Genomic DNA, 17,299 nt, shown 5'->3' with positions numbered 1-17,299 from the left:
CGAGCTCAGAGCAATAGAACAAAGAACAGGAAACTCTAGAAACAGACCAAATTCTGCACACTTACATCAACTGTGTGGATGTGTACTATGTGTGTATGTGGTTTGTGGTAATTTTTTAATTGTCATTTGCTTTTGGGTTATTCAAGCTTGGTTCAAACAGTGAAGTAAAGAGTGGACAAATCATCTCCAGAATTAAGCAGCCTGACTGTAAGAAAATAACCTGACACAAATCCAGTTAGAGGTTTTGTTAAAGGGAACGTTTGTGCTCAAACATCAGAGATAATGGGGTCAGAGTTGGAGGAAAGGGGGTCCTGGTTAAAGTCTGAACAAACCCTAGCTAGCATTTTCTTTTTATCCCATTCACAGTAGATAGTTTAAGCATGTCAATTTTATACAAGAAATTTAGGACATACAAACAAAAATAATATATAATTGTTACCCTAAGGAGCAATATTCAATATTAATATGGAAGCTATATGAGTTCAGATAAGGGAGAAAGTATTAGGGGCTAACATGGTCAAGAAAAAATATCAAGAAAGAGCCTGTATGTGAGATAAGTCTGGCAGATGGGTAGGAAGAAGAAATTAATCTGAGTGAAGATGTTGAGGCACAGGTATTCAAGGAATATTTGGGAAATTGCAATATTTTCCACTTGGGAAACAGGAAGTCTTTATGAATTTTGTTATGCCAGCATTATTCCATTTTCACCTCCTTTTCTCCCTCCCTGTTTTATCTTTTCTGCCTCTTGCTTCTCCTCTGCATATGCCTTAAGACATCCAGTAGCATCCTTGTGTCCAATAGAGAGCTACAATGCATGGTTTACTCTCCACCTCTATGAGCTCTACCTTGTAATTTTTCTAGATCCCATTATTTATTCTTTAAATAATGATATTAAACAACTCCAGTCACATTATTCTTTCACTGTATTTCCCTTCTCTTGCTTACTTTTCTCACCAGAGGGAGAGATTTGTAAAGGCGTCAAAATCTGGCCCTGTGTTGACTATGAGCCATCCAGGAAATATCCATCCCAAAAGTAAATCTCTTTAATTAGATGGCACTGCTCCAGGAGTTGATGGTTAACAGAATCGACCATTATTGAACATTTCTTGGGTGTAAATTCTATGCTATGCTCTGGGAGGGACAGCGATGACTAAGAAGTTTTCAAAACACTTCATTTATTGGAACAGACAGATCTGTGAGCAATTAACTACTAATGTCTAAATCAACTATTGCTCTAAGAGTCTGCTTTGTCATACTCTGTGATCATATGGCAATCTCTATTCAAGAGGCATCTTTTTCTTTTATTTAAAATTCTTTCCTTGCAAAGTTTCTCTTATGGAATCTAACTGTTGAGGGAAAATTCAATGCTAGTTCTGCCCCCATTTCTAAATTCTTTATTTTGTGAACTAATAGATCCCTCTCAATTGATGCAGTCAAGGACTCCATTTCAAGGCAGAGATTTTTCTGATTAAACTGAGTTGGCTGTACCACAGTGGCCTAGAGTACATTTGCAGCTAGCTGTTGGGTATGTCTTCTGTCCATCAGCACAGCCAAAGATATGAAAACCGAGTGAAAGATGAAGCAGAAGGAATTCAGCGATTTAAAGAGATTGATTATTTGGTTTGCATTGAGCAGGAGAAATTTGTCAGAATTTTTTAAGCCTAAAAGTAACTTACAATTTTTTCAATTATCATGTAAGCTTTCACCATCTGGACCCTAAAAAAGAAAACTCTGAAAGCATTAAGGAAATGTAGCGTGGGAAAACAGGGACATCAAGAAACATACCTACCAAATAGGAGGGGAAGTAGGAGAGAAAGCATAACTACGTGCTCACCTGGGTGTGCTGAAATTCTAGACCACTGTCTACACTTTATGTATAGGTGTAACAAGGAGGATTCTGTGCTGTGTATGATAAATGCTTATCGATCAAGGAAGCAATGTCTTCCAACCAGTCAGCTATGCTTAAAGGCTCCATCTTCTATGAGAGAAGGGAGGGATCCGCTCCAGTCAAGGTTTGAAGAAGGATGCTAACTTTGCTCATGCTAGAGTGAGACAAATAAGTGGACGTTTTTTCAGTGAGGCGCCTTTGAATATAGATTCCGGTTGGACCAATCTTAGCTCCGTGATCATTGTAAACCCCTGTATGTCTTCCCCAGTTAATAGTAATAGCTAACTTTTTTTTCTTTTTAGAGCTTCTCTAGTGTCAGGCACTGTCGTAAACAGTGGATAAATGCAACGTCATTTAATCTCACAACAATCCAATGAGGTGGTGTGCAGAAAAGAGTTAAGATGGGCTTGAGACCTGTCTTAAGACTGGCCCTTCCTTGACTGGGGTCTGGGAACGTGGATTTCGGGAGGTTTCCCACCATTCTCTGATAAGAGTGGCTCGCAGTGCCTAAACTGTTTATGCAAACAATGTGGTTTATAATAAACACTGGCTTTCCTTCTGGGAGTCTGGAATTATGGTACATGCCAGGCAGAAGGTGCCTACGTGACCAGTCCCCCCCCCCCCCCCATAAAAACTTTGGACACTGAGTCTTTAAAGCGTTTCCTTGGTAGACATTTTACATGTGTTGTCACAACTCGTCGCTGGAGGTATTAAGTATGTCCCATGCATCTCCACTGGGAGAGAGGATCCTTGGAAGCTTGTGCTTGGTTTCTTCCAGACTTTGCCCCATGCATGCACCTTTTCCCTGATTTTACTTTGTATCCTTTCACTATAATAGATCATAGCCATGCATAAACTATATGTTGAGTCCTAGAGAATCATCGAAACTGAGGGTGGCCTTGGGGACCACTGTTTTCAAGATGTGGAAGCTGATTGATGAAAAAGTTAAGTAACTAGCTCAAGGTCACATAGCAGGCATGTGACACACATCAAGATTTGAACCCAGGCAGGCTGGCTGCAGAGCCCTTGCTTATAACTCCTATGGTGGCTCTAAAATTGTGGAAAGAGTACCTTCCACATTGGGTTGTGAGTCAAAGGAGGCATGTTTGCTCAGAATATACTAAGTGCTCAAAAAATATAGTTACTCTATTATTAAATTATTACTCACAACCGCCCCCTCCATCTCCTCCACCCACTAACTAGAAGATCTACCACATATTTCCCACGGTCCCACTAATAAGCAGAATGGTTCTGAGAAGTGTCTGAAACATCTACGAGGAGGGAAGGAGAAGGGGGATGATACGGAATTCATCCTGCTACTTTTTTTTTTTTAAACAATAGTATCTAACTTGGAGCCAAATGGAGCTTCTGCATTATACCTCCTCTTTCTTTACGTCTTCGGTGGCATCCTTATCTGCAGCTTAGAGGGGCTGGACAGAGAGGTGACAGTGGTGAAAGTACAGCAGGCTGCGTGTTTGGAAGAAGAGGGCCAGAAGCAGAAAGAATGGGCAATTTTGGCCTAGTCCCATTCATTATAGTGACCCTCTTATCCAACCCACTCCCCAATGTTTATTATAAACCACATTGTTTGCATTCTGTTTGCTGGAATTATTATTTCTCAATCCCTACCCCACTCTCTTCCTGCTTTTCAAGTTTTCTAATTAATGCATCAACATCCTGCTTCTTTTCATTGAGGAAAACAAATGACCCCAGCATTCTGCAAACCTGTTCTTGCCCTCCTTTCAAAGAAAACCAGCTCTTCCCACTCAATGCCTATCTGTGACAAGTCACAGCTCACTTGGTAGATCAAGGAGTCTCAGTAAGAGAAGAAGTTGGCTAAAGGATGGTAAATCTATGTTATAGAATTTTGGAGGTAAAGAAAGACATCCCTGTTTTAGAACCTCATCTTCTTCATCTGCTCCCTGAAATTCCCTTCTTATTTCATAATGAGAAATACAGAATTTAAATAGAATTTAGATAGCAAGAGAGTAGTCACTTGGAATTATATTAAGTCAAATCAATGAAATCAAATCCTTCCCTTCATGTGCATTCTGATAACATGAAATTGGAAGAAGCCCATGGATATCAGGTATTTAAAAAGAGGACTTGGTCATCACAGGGGCTCAGCAAAGGAAATGGGATTTAGCAAGGAAAGCTGGTGGTACCAAAGAGTCACACTGCACTTCATACATGTTGGAAAATTTTCCATGGGATGGTCCACGGGTCAGTACTTTTTAAACAACATCTGAGAGGTGAAAATGAAAACAAAAATCTCCTATCTTGAAATAAAATGCGTTTTATTTCATTTTAGTCTACGTAAAACCAAATGTTTTATTTTAGTCTACGTAAAACCAAATGTCCTCACACCCAGGACACCTGCTCTACAAGGATCAAGGATCTATTGGAAGGAGTTGCCTAAGTCAGTGGATGAACTCCTTTAAGCAAATAATTTGGTCAGAAGACCTGGGTTTCAGTCCTACTGGGTCATTTGATCATTTGCCTTATGTAAGTCTCTTCATCTATCTCATTGCAGTCTTCTCAGTTTCATTATCGGGGGTGTTGGAGTTTCAAGGGGAAAAACAAATACTCCCCAAGACTGCTGTGAAAATTGACTAAGATGATGTGGATCAATGTGCTAAGTGAGTTGCAAATTAGTATCTAAATTTGGCTATTAATATTTTAATCTGATGATGATAACTGGAACCAAAATTGAAGAGAAAAATCATACAGAATAAAAACTTGCTTTTCACTCTGTTGAACATTAAGAAAGAATGATTACTTCGAGAGGAGAGCCTTATGAAACTAAATTGCTAGTGGAAAGGGCATTGCAATAACCTCACTATATGACTGGTCAAAATATTAGCCATTCCTCCTCGAGGCAGCACTAATCCTTCCCCCCTGGGTTTGTCTAGACCACAGTGTTCTAAAAAGCAGTGGGCATCAATTAAGATTTCAGTCAGAGCCTCTGAAGCACACAGTGATTTAGTTTCTGGGATCAAGGAAGACAAAACCTTGCCGATGGTTGGATAAGAATAACATTCCTTTCTATTGTGATCATCTTACCTCAAGGAAATGTTTGAAATTTAGGCAGCATAATATGATGTGCCTGCTAAAGTTATTATGTGCTTGAACTTTTGAAAAACCTAGCAGTACAAATGTGTTTTCTAAATCTTTTACTGCTGTTCACTTTAAAATGGATCATCATTATAGAGAAACCACCATGCCTGATGGATTCAGACCCCTCTGCTTAGCAGCTCCCCCCACCCCACCCCTCACCATCTTTCAAAAGTCCTGGGCTTTCTTCACCAATGCTACAGACTGTCATTTGCTTTAGAATAAGCTGCAATTAGCAAGTCTCTCAGCTTCTCTTACAAGGAACTTATTTTTCAGTGGAAATTTTTGCAATGACTCCTGTCTGATTTTTTTAACTCTTCTGGGGAAGACCACACTCCCAGCTCACTCCGTGATGACACTACCCTAGGACCAACTAATCGCTGTTGTTTCTTAAACTCAGTGCCTAGCTGTTTTGGTACCTTCCACACAGCACCCCTTGCAGATAAACCCTGCAGTGCTAGGCGATGCCTGGCACGCCTACACTCAGGGGTAGATAAGACTGGACCTTGGCTCTCACAAGGACCCTTCAGTGTGCTGGGGCAGTAAGCAAAAGCGCCAGTGTCTCAGCGACTCATTCTCGTTTATTTTACTGGGCGAGGGTGACCTTGATGTTTGCCAAGTTCATGCAACTCAGTTACCACTGGGCTGCTTAGAACAGACTTTGAACAACCTGACACTTAGCCACTTCTCCCCTCTTCCTGGGACCCTAGTGACCATTTCCAAGTCGAGAAGGAGGGATGGGGGTGGAGGAAACCAGAAATCCAAACAGATGGAGAGAGAGCTTAAACTTGAAAGGCTAAGCAGTGAAGATTTGTTTATTTCACAGATGAAATAAACATAATTTAACCTATAAACTATTAGTATTATGAGTCCTTATTAGCACACAATACCAAGAGTCATCTATGTTTTAAGGATAAAAATAATACTTATTTTTCTTCTATTCGTTAACAAGTCACTGAGATCACCACCACAACACTTGGGGACTTCACGAATCAATACACAGTGAAAAGAGGGATCCCTATAGTTTTCCAGCTTTAAATCCACTTGAAGAAAGTTCCATGGCAGGTGCTGTATCTGTCTGCTTGCCGTCCACACCCAGGACACTTTAGGTATTCAGTAAATATTGGTTGGCTGATGACTGATGCCCAGGGGTCTATGTGATAGCAGGGAAAGCTAACTTTAAATATCTCCCTCGTGTCTTATTTAAATAGTTTTACCTATCTGCTTACATTTATCATAATGGGGGCAAAACATCAATTTGACTTTCTTTACAGGGTTGGAGCTGAATTTAATTGGAACATTTCATTCATCCAGGAAGCACATTTTGGTTTTGATTCTGTTTCTTTTGTTTGTCTTGTTTTGTTTTTCCATGCTCTTCTGGAATTCCCTATTGTTGTCAAACCCTCCTTATTCTTCAGGCTCCTTCACTTTAACAAACCCTTATTCCGTCTCTTCCTCCTACAAGCTGATATTTAATTGAACAAATATTTTATGTGCCAGATCCTGTTTTAGGTGTGGAGTTGGGACTATTATTAGCCTCTTTTTGCAGATGAGAAACTGAGAAACAGAAAGGTAAAGTAATGCACTCAGGATCACACAGCTGGTGCAGCTGGGATTTGAACCCAGGCAGTTCCAGCTCCAGAGCCGCCCCTTACCCACTGTTGCCTCCTCTGGCCTTGCCCCAGCCCTCTTGGATCTGCCCCTTTCTGAACCCAGGCAATCACTTCTCTAATTTGTATTGTTTGCTTATTGTTTTGTGACTGTTCCCACGCTGCAGAGAACTGCTCTTCTTAAGAGGTAGTTGCATTACTTCTCACATTTTCTAGAAGATTACTTAGCTGTTCATTTTTGGCAATTATTAAAGAATGAACGAATGAAAGAGGAAACAAGAAAAACATGGAAATAATTGAAAGCCAACCCTTCAGAGGGGAGAATTATTTTTTAAGCTGAGAATTACTATTTTTTTTAATGTGGAACTGCCTCCTCCACCACACACACATTGCACACACACTCCCATGCACACCTATACACACCCACTTGTACACACACTTGCACGCATACACACAGAGGACTTAAATATGCCCTACATTCTGTTTCAAATGCAAAAGCAACCTAAACTCTTTTAAAAATATCCCAAGACTGACAATGTATCTTGTAGAAAATAAATCTGCCCTATAATCCCAACTGCAGATAAATACTTTTAAATATTGTGGTGACTATTCTACCAGACTTATTTTTAACAAAGGGAAAGATAAAAATAATTATTTTGTAAAAAACAGCATTGTACTGTCTATTGGGTTCATGGTTTTGGACTTAGTTTCCATCTTTCTGTGTCTTTGTGGTTAGATCTCCTTCATTCTTTGCGAACAGTAACTTAGTATTCCAAAGTGTGGATTATCAAAATGTAAAAAGGGATCCTACTCATGGACATTCAGGTTTGTGAGAATTAGATTAAGTTGAGCTTTCACACAGGGTAGGGGCAGCTCGGGGGAATGGCAGAGAGTTAAGAAGCCAAGCTGTAACCAGTGGCCAGTCCTCCTGTTTATCCGCCCACTATCCTTGCAAGGTGGAGACTCTGGGGGTGAAGGCTCCTAAAATAGCCTCATAATTTGTTATCAACTGGCTCTGCAGTTAAGGAGCAAAGAAAAGAGGGTCATGTAAGCAGAGGAGTGCTGTAAGTGCCTTATATGGGCATAATCGTTACCGTCAGGGGTGGAGACTTGTTTCAAATATTTCTTGTTTAAGTTTGAGTAGATTGCTTGTTTTAAATTTGCATGGGTTAGTTAGCTCTGTCAAATAGCTGTAACTTCTGGAGTATCCAGCCAATGGAGAAACAGGGGAGGGACTTGCGTGTTAGGCTTAGGGCATAAATAGTACTGTGTTCAATTGTTCTGCACGCCAGCCACCACATTTTGGTTGTGTGCCCATTCTTACAAGATCGTGAATAAATTCTTTCCTTCTCCACAATTGGGTGAGCATTTATTCCTTTTAGGTATGGTGCTTGTTTCTCACAGGTTGTGTTCACGTTTTCAACATCCTGCACAAGCACATTTTGAGTAGCCTCAAACAAAGAAACCCAAGCTAGGTTGAACTGAAATGGGGAGTGTTGGACCAAGTAGCTATTCCACACTATCAGGGAAAAAAGGTCATATTGCAAAGAGAAAACATGACATAGAAAAGAGCAGCACTTCTCAAACTGGGTGTTCAAACAATTGCGTTGCTGGGGATGTTAATTGGTGCAGGTAAAAGAATCTTTTCCCTATGTAACATGCTACTAAACCACATTTAGTAGACACATTTCTCAGTTAATCATCCTGGCAGGATCCCAGATGGGCCAAGTCTATCCCAATGAATCACAGTCTTGCTCAGAGTAAGACATTGCTCAAAAGAATCACTGAATCACTGAGGTTTTCCAACGGCTGCAAGAGGCAGATAGTAACATTTCCTTCGAAAAATGCTCAGGCCAAAAATATCCTTTCTCTCTAATATGGAGTAGAACTCTGCTTCTCCAGCAGGCAGTTGTTCAAACCCTGGAGCAGCTCCAAACTGGCTGTCCTGAGGAAAGGTGTGTGTTTGACAGGGGCAGGCAGAGCCCCAGGTGCACTGGCTGTGAGCTTTTCCACCGGCCGCCGGGGCTGCCGCACGTGCCGGCGATACAGCGGTGAAGGAGGCGGTCCTGCAGCCACGGAGCTGACATTCCAGTGGAAGTGGACAATAAACAAGGAAACGGCTATTTACTGTGTCAGGGGGTGATCAGTACAGGGTAGTAGTGTGCGTGGGTGGGGGTGGGGGTGTGGCTAGTTTATATAGGACAGTAAGGGAGGGCCACGCAGATACCATGACATGTGATCAGAGAGTTGAATGAGGAAAGAGGGAGCCTTGCAGATATCACTGGGAAGGGCCTGCCAGGAGAGGGAACAGTGAGTGCAAAAATCCTGAGCTGGGTATGTGCCCGATACCTTTTGGGGGGACATCAAGGAGGCCAGTGAGCTCCTTTGTAAAGGTGATTTTTTGTTTTACAAGCATGTGCTATCTCCTCAACTCGAATGCAAGTTTCTTGACAGAGCAGGCTGTAGGGCTGTAGGTTGGCGATGACAGGTGATAAATTGTGATGATGGTTTCTTTTGTAAAACCCCACCCTTGGAAGTACACTAAACTTGAGTATATATCCAAGCATCCTAGATTGGCTTACTACCCCTAGCTTGTGACACTCAGATATTTTAATTCAAAACTGCTGGTGTTCTTTGGGTATATAAGTTACAAACACAACACTTCCATGCCCTTGCAAGGTATAGATCTTGCAGAAAGCTGGAACAGAGACAGCCTCCGTTTACGAAGATGGATTCATAGCTCTAAACAGCATGAACTAATAATGCCTTCATGTCTAATGACTACCCTTGCCTCAGACAAAAACAAAAGCAAGCAAGATAGAAACACAATGACAAAAGAAGTCAATAGGTAAACAACTTAGAGCAATCAAACAAAAGCCATCAAGGAGCCCTAAGTCTTCCCAAATCAATCTTCCTGGTATCATAACACCTTTAAGTAGTTCTTTTATCCTTCTTGCCAAACAAATAAGTTGTGGAAAAAATTAACTAGGCTCCAAAGACCCTGCTGATATAATTTTAAAATGCAGTTTTACGAAGCCACCTTGGCAGGTGAACTCACTGCCCTCCCCGCTACGTGGGACCTGACTCCCAGGGGTGTAAATCTCCCTGGCAATGCAGGATATGACTCCCAGGGGTGAATCTGGACCCAGCATCGTGGGATTGAGAATATCTTCTTGACCAGAAGGGGAATGTGAAACGAAACAAAATAAAGCTTCAGTGGCTGAGAGATTTCAAATGGAGTTGAGAGGTCACTCTAGTGGACAGTCTTAAGCACTATACAGATAACACTTTTTAGGTTTTAATGCATTGGAATAGCTAGAAGTAAATACCTGAAACTACCAAACTCCAACCCAGTAGCCTGGACTCGTGAAGATGATTGTATAACAATGTAGCTTACAAGGGGTGACAGTGTGATTGTGAAAACTCTGTGTATCGCACTCCCTTTATCCAGTGTAGGGATGGATGAGTAGAAAAATGGGGACAAAAACTAAATAAAAAATAGGGTGAGATGGGGGATGATTTTAGTGTTCCTTTTTATTTTTATTTTTTATTCTTATTCTTTCTGGTGTAAGGAAAATGTTAAAAAATAGATTGGGGTGATGAACACACAACTATATGATGGCACTGTGAACAGTTGATTGTACACCATGGATGATTGTATGATATGTGAATATAACTCAGTAAAACTGAATTTAAAAAAATACAGTTTTACGCAATTTGTTGGTCTTCATTGTCATTTATAACTGAGTTATATATGTTTTTGAAAACTTTCTAACGGATAGCATATTGTGTGTAAATATTCAACTGTGTCTCTGGCCGGTGTTTAATTTGCATATGGGGTTGCCACAGGCTATTAATTCCAGCAAGGCACAGCTTTTGTTTCACCCCTCACTATACTCCAAAACCATATTTATAAGGAGAAATTGTATTCGATTGCCTTTAGTTGCGTTTGTAGTACATCATGAAACCTGCACATGTTTTTAATTACTTGGACAACCTCAACATTTACGCTCAACCCCAACATAGAAGGGGAGTTTTGCCTGTTTGGCTGAATCCCCAGCACTTAGCAAAGTGCTTTCCCCATAATGGGCCCGTAACAAATATTGAATAAATACCAACTCATTTTTCCGAAATGAGACATTGTATCAATCACTCATGATTATATTGATAATCAATCAATATATGTCATTTTCCAGGAACCATTCTCACCCATGGGAAGCCCCCAGCCACCAAAGCCAAACCAGAGGCTACCACCCCAAGCAATTGACCTCAGCTTTTCCACTCTGATGGAGAAGCATAAATTTTTTTCTCCTCCATATTTCATTTCTTCTGTGACACAAAGGCCCTGCACATTTTCTATCTAGAGAAACAGGTGCTGGGAGAACACTGCACTTGCTAAGGCCATATCTGATGGTGTGATTTGAAGCACAGGCTTACTACTGTGCTTTTAGGGGAAAACATTTCCCATGGCGATGCCAAGCCACTGATAGTATCACTTCCTCTAAATATTTCCACTCCTCACAAGTGAAGCTGTGGGTGGGGGAATTTCAGAGTCATGGAAACTAGTGAAAAGGTTACTGAAGGTTCATGGATGTTGTACTATTCAATGACTGTGAGTAGCTCATCAGTCTCAGGTACTAAAAGGAAAAGATGAATCTACAAAGTACATCAACAGGAAGCCTAGAGATAAGCATGCTACTAAATAGGGTTCTCTTTAGGTTCTAGCAAAGAGACCTTAAGCCCAATTTGCTGCCCTGGCAGTGGGAGAGGATGCATATATAAATTAAGCATTTACATAGATCCTTTTGCAAAGGGTTTGTGTGGTGGGGGAAGTGGGCAGTGAGAGTGAAAGCCTTCCTCAATCTGCCCCGTCAGTGTGTGCTGGCCCAGGCACCACTGTGGAGTCATTTCTTTCTCGCCGCCCCCTCCCACTTAAGGCCCCTTCCGTCCTTTGATACCTCCTTCCCTCTGGCTCTCGGGTCCCTAAGTTACTCACCTCTCATTCACAGTTAAAGACAGTTTCTAATGGGAGACAAAGCTTCTCCTCTCTGCTGGTAGTATTTTCTGCACGAGAAAGAGAAGAACTGGGAGGACATTGTACACTCCTGAAATCACACTTCCAGCCTTCATCTTTGACAATTACCTAGCACTTTCAATTGATAGAAGTGAGAAATAGATTGCCATATGTTCACCCAGTAGCATGCTCTGGAACCATGAAAAGGAACGAGTAACACCTATTTGCATCAGCACGGATAACTCTCAAAACATGCTGTGCCAAAGAGCAAGTCTGGGAAGAACACACATGGTACGATTCCATTTATTTAAAGCTTCAAAACAGGCAAAAGTAAACCATACATAAATTGTGTACATGTATATGCATACATATGCATGAGATCAATCTATAAAGAGGAGTATGGGAATGATTAATATACACTTTTAAGGTAGTGATTCCCTCTGTGGGGGGAGGAAGGGTGAGCAGTAGGCAAACATGTATTATTTTATTATTTTTATCATTTAAATTGTACATATATGTCATTTATACTTTTTTATAGTGTGACATATTTCACAATATTTTTTAGTGTCTGAAGCTAAATTTACCTGGGTTCTTAATCCTTATTTATTACCTTCCTTGGAAAGTGGAGGGACTTGGGGAAGGCAGCTGTCCATAGGAATTTCTCATCACTTGGTCTGTTGAGTGACTTATAGACCTCAGTTCACCAAAGCTTGGGATCTGAAGTCAATGTGAAAAGGAATGTGGATGGATGGACGCCTCCACCTGTCACCTCAGCGAGCCACTGCTGAGTTATTGCTGGACTCCAGGATTCTTAGTTGAGGCAGAATTACCACATAATCTGGAGCTTGTGGCATGTCGATTTGGAGGGGACTTTACCGCCCTGCATTATGTCTGGATACTTGGGAGCCAGCGTGGGCGCTGTGAGGCCATGGTTTGTTTTGATGACCGGAAGAGCCCGCAGCAAGCAAGGGTGGCCTGCACACATCCTGCCCAGGACATCCGTGCCATCGTTGGCCCCGGGACGTACACAGGGCAGGCCCTGGGGTGGAAGGAGACTCAGCCATGCCTTCGAGGAGCTCCTGCTCTGGCCGGGCAGCCTCCTTTCACTCGAGTCCCATCTTCCAATGTTTGCCAGGGGAGGTGGGCTATTAACAGACTCACTCTTTTATATTGCTTAGATAAATTTATATTTTAAAAGAAATTTTTATACCACCACAGCCAGTGGCATCGTGGATTAAATTCTGTCCCCTCCCAACCCCAGGCTCTGTGTATGTGACCTTATTTGGAAATAAGGACTTTGCTGATGCAATTAAGTTGAGGGTCTCCAGATGAGACCATCCTCGTTAGCCCTACATCCAATGACTGGGGTCCTCATAAAGAAGAGAGGGGGTCCTTAGGAGAGAAAAGAAGCAGGGAAAAGGCCACGTGAAGATGGAAGCAGAGATTGGAGTGATGCTGTCACAAGCCAAGGTACCCTGAGAGGCATCAGAAACTAGAAGAGGTAAGAACAGATTGTCCCCAGCCAACCCCTTGACTTCTTCTGTCCTCCAGAAGTGTGGGAGAATACATTTCTGTTTTAAGCCACCCAGTTTGCAGTAATTTGTTACAGCAGCTCTAGGAAACTTATACGCATGCCATTGGGATTAATAGAAGGTGATTATAAAAAATAAATACATTGAAATACAGCCATGCTATTAAATTCTAGCTAGCTACAGCTGCCTGCTGATGGCTCATAGCCCAAGGTCTACTTTCTATTTGTTGGAAAGATAAGTGAACAAGGGTTTGGGGGAATGTAAAAGATCAGGCCAAATGAGTCTCCCTCCTACATTTAATCAGAAGGATGAAAAGAGTGAGGGGGAAATGTTTTCACTCGATGTGGCTGATGGTGATTTGATGCCATATCTATGCATCTCTTACTATATATAAACTCTTCATATTTGTGTCCCACGCATTGGAAATTTTGATCAATTGAGTTGTGGGGGAGGCAGATAAGTAGAAGGAAAGAGGAGGTTATTTCTGGTCGGATGTGTACCCGAGTGGGGCTGTGTTGTTTAAAGGGGCACTTCTGTGGCAATAGCTTTGTCCTTGTTCAGGGCAGATCTCAGAAGGGGACAAAGAGGGCCATCCCCCATGACAATCCTTGCATAGATATGAGGGACATCTAAGGTCAAATGGAGTTTTCTGGAGGACAGAGAACTCAACTATTTGAGTATCTTCAATACCATGTAGCAATGTCGTCTTAGCTTAAGTACCCCCAGAAGAAGACCCTGATACAGGTTTTGGTGCAAGAGTTTAAGGAATAATCACAGGAAACATTGGTGGGGAGTGAAAATGGAAGGGAAGGAAGCCATGAAGGATGATTTTCAAGCCAGGTGGTTAGAACTTAATGCCATGGGGGAAATCTCTGGGAAAGGGTAAGAGACAGGCTTTAAGAGTTACAACATTTAGGACTGAGGGAGCTAGGCTATTTAGAGCCCATAGGTTACTCCTGGGGTATTAATTCCCAGGGGATGGTAATCCCTAGGTGTTTGCCTTCTGTGCAATTACAGAGGCTTTACTTGGCTGGGAGAAAACCCTGGGGTCATGAGATAAAGATTTAGACTTTGGAAGTCATCAGGAAGTAGTGGGGCCTGAAGGAAGAGGTCCCGCCTGCTTCTACTAGACCTCTTGTCTGCTAGACACTGAAAAACTGTGTTATTCCATGTAATCCTTACACAGCCCCTCCAGATAGCAATTTCCCCTTATTTACATAGAGAGGAAGAAGTACCAAGGAGTTACATCATTTGACCCAGGTCATGCAGTTGGGTTTTCTGTGCTATCTCTGGTTACACCTTTCTAGTCTTCTTGGACAGCTCATCTTCTTCTACCCACCATTTAAATGTTAGAATTTCTTGAGGCCCAATCCTAAACCAGCCCACTCCCCCTCTTTTCTCTTTGGATACTCTCTCTCAAGGAAGTACCATCCGTACGCATGGCTTCAATGACCACCTATATGCCAAAGACTACAAAATTTATATCTCCAGACCGCTTCTCTGTGCTTTAGACCAGCATATCTAACTGCCTGGTTGACATCTGCTCCTGGATGTCTGCAAGGCCCTCCAGAATCACCAGTTCCAAGATGGAATTCTGCCAGGTCATCCACCAGGGCTCGCGTCTCAGCACCACCATCCATCTAGACACCCAAATCAGAAAAGTGCAGAATCATCTTTGACATCTTCCCTGCCCCCCCCCCCCTCTCCTTTCCACTTCACCACCAAGACCTGTAGATTTTCCTTTCTAAATGACTCTTTAATTTGTCCACTTCTACCTCCACTGCCACCACCGCAGTCTATATTCTCATAGATAACTCTTGCTTGGATGACTGCATCAACCATCTAACTGGCTTCCCTGTCTACAGACTTGGTTGCTCCCATCTGTCCCTTAAGAATGCAGATGAGATTACAACACCACGGCTTCTCCACCTCTCTTAGAATAAGCAGTGTCTTTGACTCGGGCTGTGCAATCTTGTGTAACCTGGTCCAGCTTAATTCTCTAGGCTCATCTTGAGCCACCCTATTCTTCAATCTCAGGCCACACTGGCACCTTAATTTTGACAGACCCTTCTGTGGTTACCACCCCAGGGCTTTGCTTAAACTGTTCGCTGTGCCTGTAGCACAAGGCCCCCCTTGCCTTGTTAAATACCCGCTCCTTTTCCAGTTTTCATCTCCATCTTCTTTGGAAACATCCTTGACTCCTCGAGGAGACCAGATTCCCCTGTAATATGTTCTGGTCCTCGTCACAGTTTCTGATTATATATTTTCGTAATTATTTATTAATGTCTCTTCCCTGGACTGTAAGCATTTTTTTTTGGGGGGGGGGGTCAGGGGGCAATGTCAAGTTTTCTCCTACTTATATAAGTTTCAACTTACACAGTGATTGCCACCTAGTGCTGACCCAGTAGACAGCTATTAAATAACTAACGACTAATTAATGAGAACCAATGACGCTCTAATTCAAAACTGACTTCACATCCTTCCGTTTCCACCACCCCACTTTGCCCCATTCTTAGAACAGAAATATCACTGAAATTAACAAAGCTTGGAGGAAAAAGGAAACAAGGGGGAAAACCACTTAGCGGGTCCCCAGGGCTCTGTCAAGGACAGACCTCTTCACATGCACTTCTGGGTGGGAAAGCAGCTTTCAGGGGAGGGGGCCGGGGAGTAGAAAGGAGGGGCTTCCCAAGCAGAAGCTCAAAAGACTAGAGGCACCCCCTCTCACCCCGCCTCTAGCAGAGGGACGAGATTGCTCACCAGTCTCCACAGAGCCTCAAACTATATATAGATCAAATTTCCCCTTGCAAAGTTATACTTGTTATTCACTGTAAAGTCATTTCAGCAAGATAAAGATGTTGCCTCAGATCCTTTGTGGCAGAAAGGCAATTGAATGAATGAATGATGAATTAATATAGAGAAAAATAAAGGCGGAGCTGTTGGGGTGGCCCTGTGGGAAGAGGAAGAACGTGGGGTCATTTGTCCTTGCCCCTCGGAGATGATGCTGACAACCAGTTCCTGATAGAGCTGAGCACACACACAGAGTCCAATGCTCAATACCCATCTCTTGCCCTCAAGAGTCACCCCCAGGGAGACTGAAAATGATGTAGACTCTATTCCAGCCTAAAGTGTAAGTGACTACCCACATGTTGGTGTCCTGAAATAATTTAGGAGATGTTAAGGGCTTAAGCTCATTCGTTGCAGATAAGATCTCTAAGGACTGAAGGAAAAGGGGAGGAGCCACACTTTGCACACCAGGAAGCACCTACCTGGGATGATTAAAAAGTAGAAATCCTGCAAGTTTTCAGCTGCATTGAAAAACCTGCGCCTCCGAGTCAACTGGAAGGAGAACTGAAGTCATCCTTTCCTCCTTTGGGGCATGTTGAGTCCCTCCCAGCCCTGGTTGGAGGGTGTTAACAGCAAGGAACTCCACCAAATGTCTGACACCAACTTAAGGAAGTAGCAAAGTCTGAGCAAATGTTCCCTCCCCCACCCTCAGGCCACCGCGAGTGGCTGAGGACTCACCCCGGAGCTGAACCACCACGGTGGCTAGACCATCTTGTCTCCATGGCGCTCTGGCCCTCTGTGTGGGCAGACAGGCAGGTGGTGACAGCTCAGCTCTGCTGCACAATTATGCTTCTCTTCTGCTGCTGCAACCAGACTTGCTTCTCAAGGCAGCTGTAAGCATTTCCCTACCAAGCAACCACAAACGGACGATGTGAGTGGCAAATGAGTGTGTGTGTGTTTTTCCTTCCGGTTGCTGTGAAGTGATGTTGTCTCTGTTTATTTCCTCTCTGGGCCTCTTCTATATTTTTCAGATCTTCTGAAGCACTCCAGCTGTAGAGTCTTTGTAGTTTAGGGGCACGTAAGAAATCTCGTTCTCATCTGCACCATTTTCCATTTTTAGAATGATGGTTGATCTTTAAATTATCGTTGCAATGAAAGTCTGTGGAATCTATTTTCTAGATGGCATGAGCTCCTTTCTAGGCTGCATTGAGGCAAAACTGAGGCTATTTCAAAGCCAACTGAATTGGGAATTTGTGATTTTGATGGATTATCAGTATGTCCCAGAGGATTCTACTGTCAATTGCCATGAAACATTCTTTCCTTTGACAAATAAATTTATTGAGTCTGTACTCTGTGA

The 17,299-nt window shown here is 42.5% G+C and overlaps 1 protein-coding gene across 4 annotated transcripts in view; it reads right to left on the bottom strand.

Annotated features, from left to right (window-relative positions):
* NEDD9 (neural precursor cell expressed, developmentally down-regulated 9) overlaps positions 1 to 16,866 on the bottom strand; it is a 181,582-nt gene extending 164,716 nt beyond the window's left edge. The window contains exons 1-2 of one of the 4 annotated variants that reach the window (XM_037842970.1): positions 16,681 to 16,866; positions 16,425 to 16,554 (exon numbers count right to left, since the gene is read on the bottom strand). The gene's annotated coding sequence lies outside the window, so the exon portion shown is untranslated. The other 3 variants (XM_037842972.1, XM_037842968.1, XM_037842969.1) reach the window with 3 other exon arrangements.
* Positions 16,867 to 17,299: the final 433 nt, after the last annotated feature.

This window comes from Choloepus didactylus, chromosome 7, assembly GCF_015220235.1.
Source record: "Choloepus didactylus isolate mChoDid1 chromosome 7, mChoDid1.pri, whole genome shotgun sequence".
NCBI classification, from domain to species: Eukaryota; Metazoa; Chordata; class Mammalia; order Pilosa; family Megalonychidae; genus Choloepus; species Choloepus didactylus.
The sequence above is the reverse complement of the archived record's forward strand: the minus strand, read 5'-3'. Positions and strand labels throughout refer to the sequence as shown.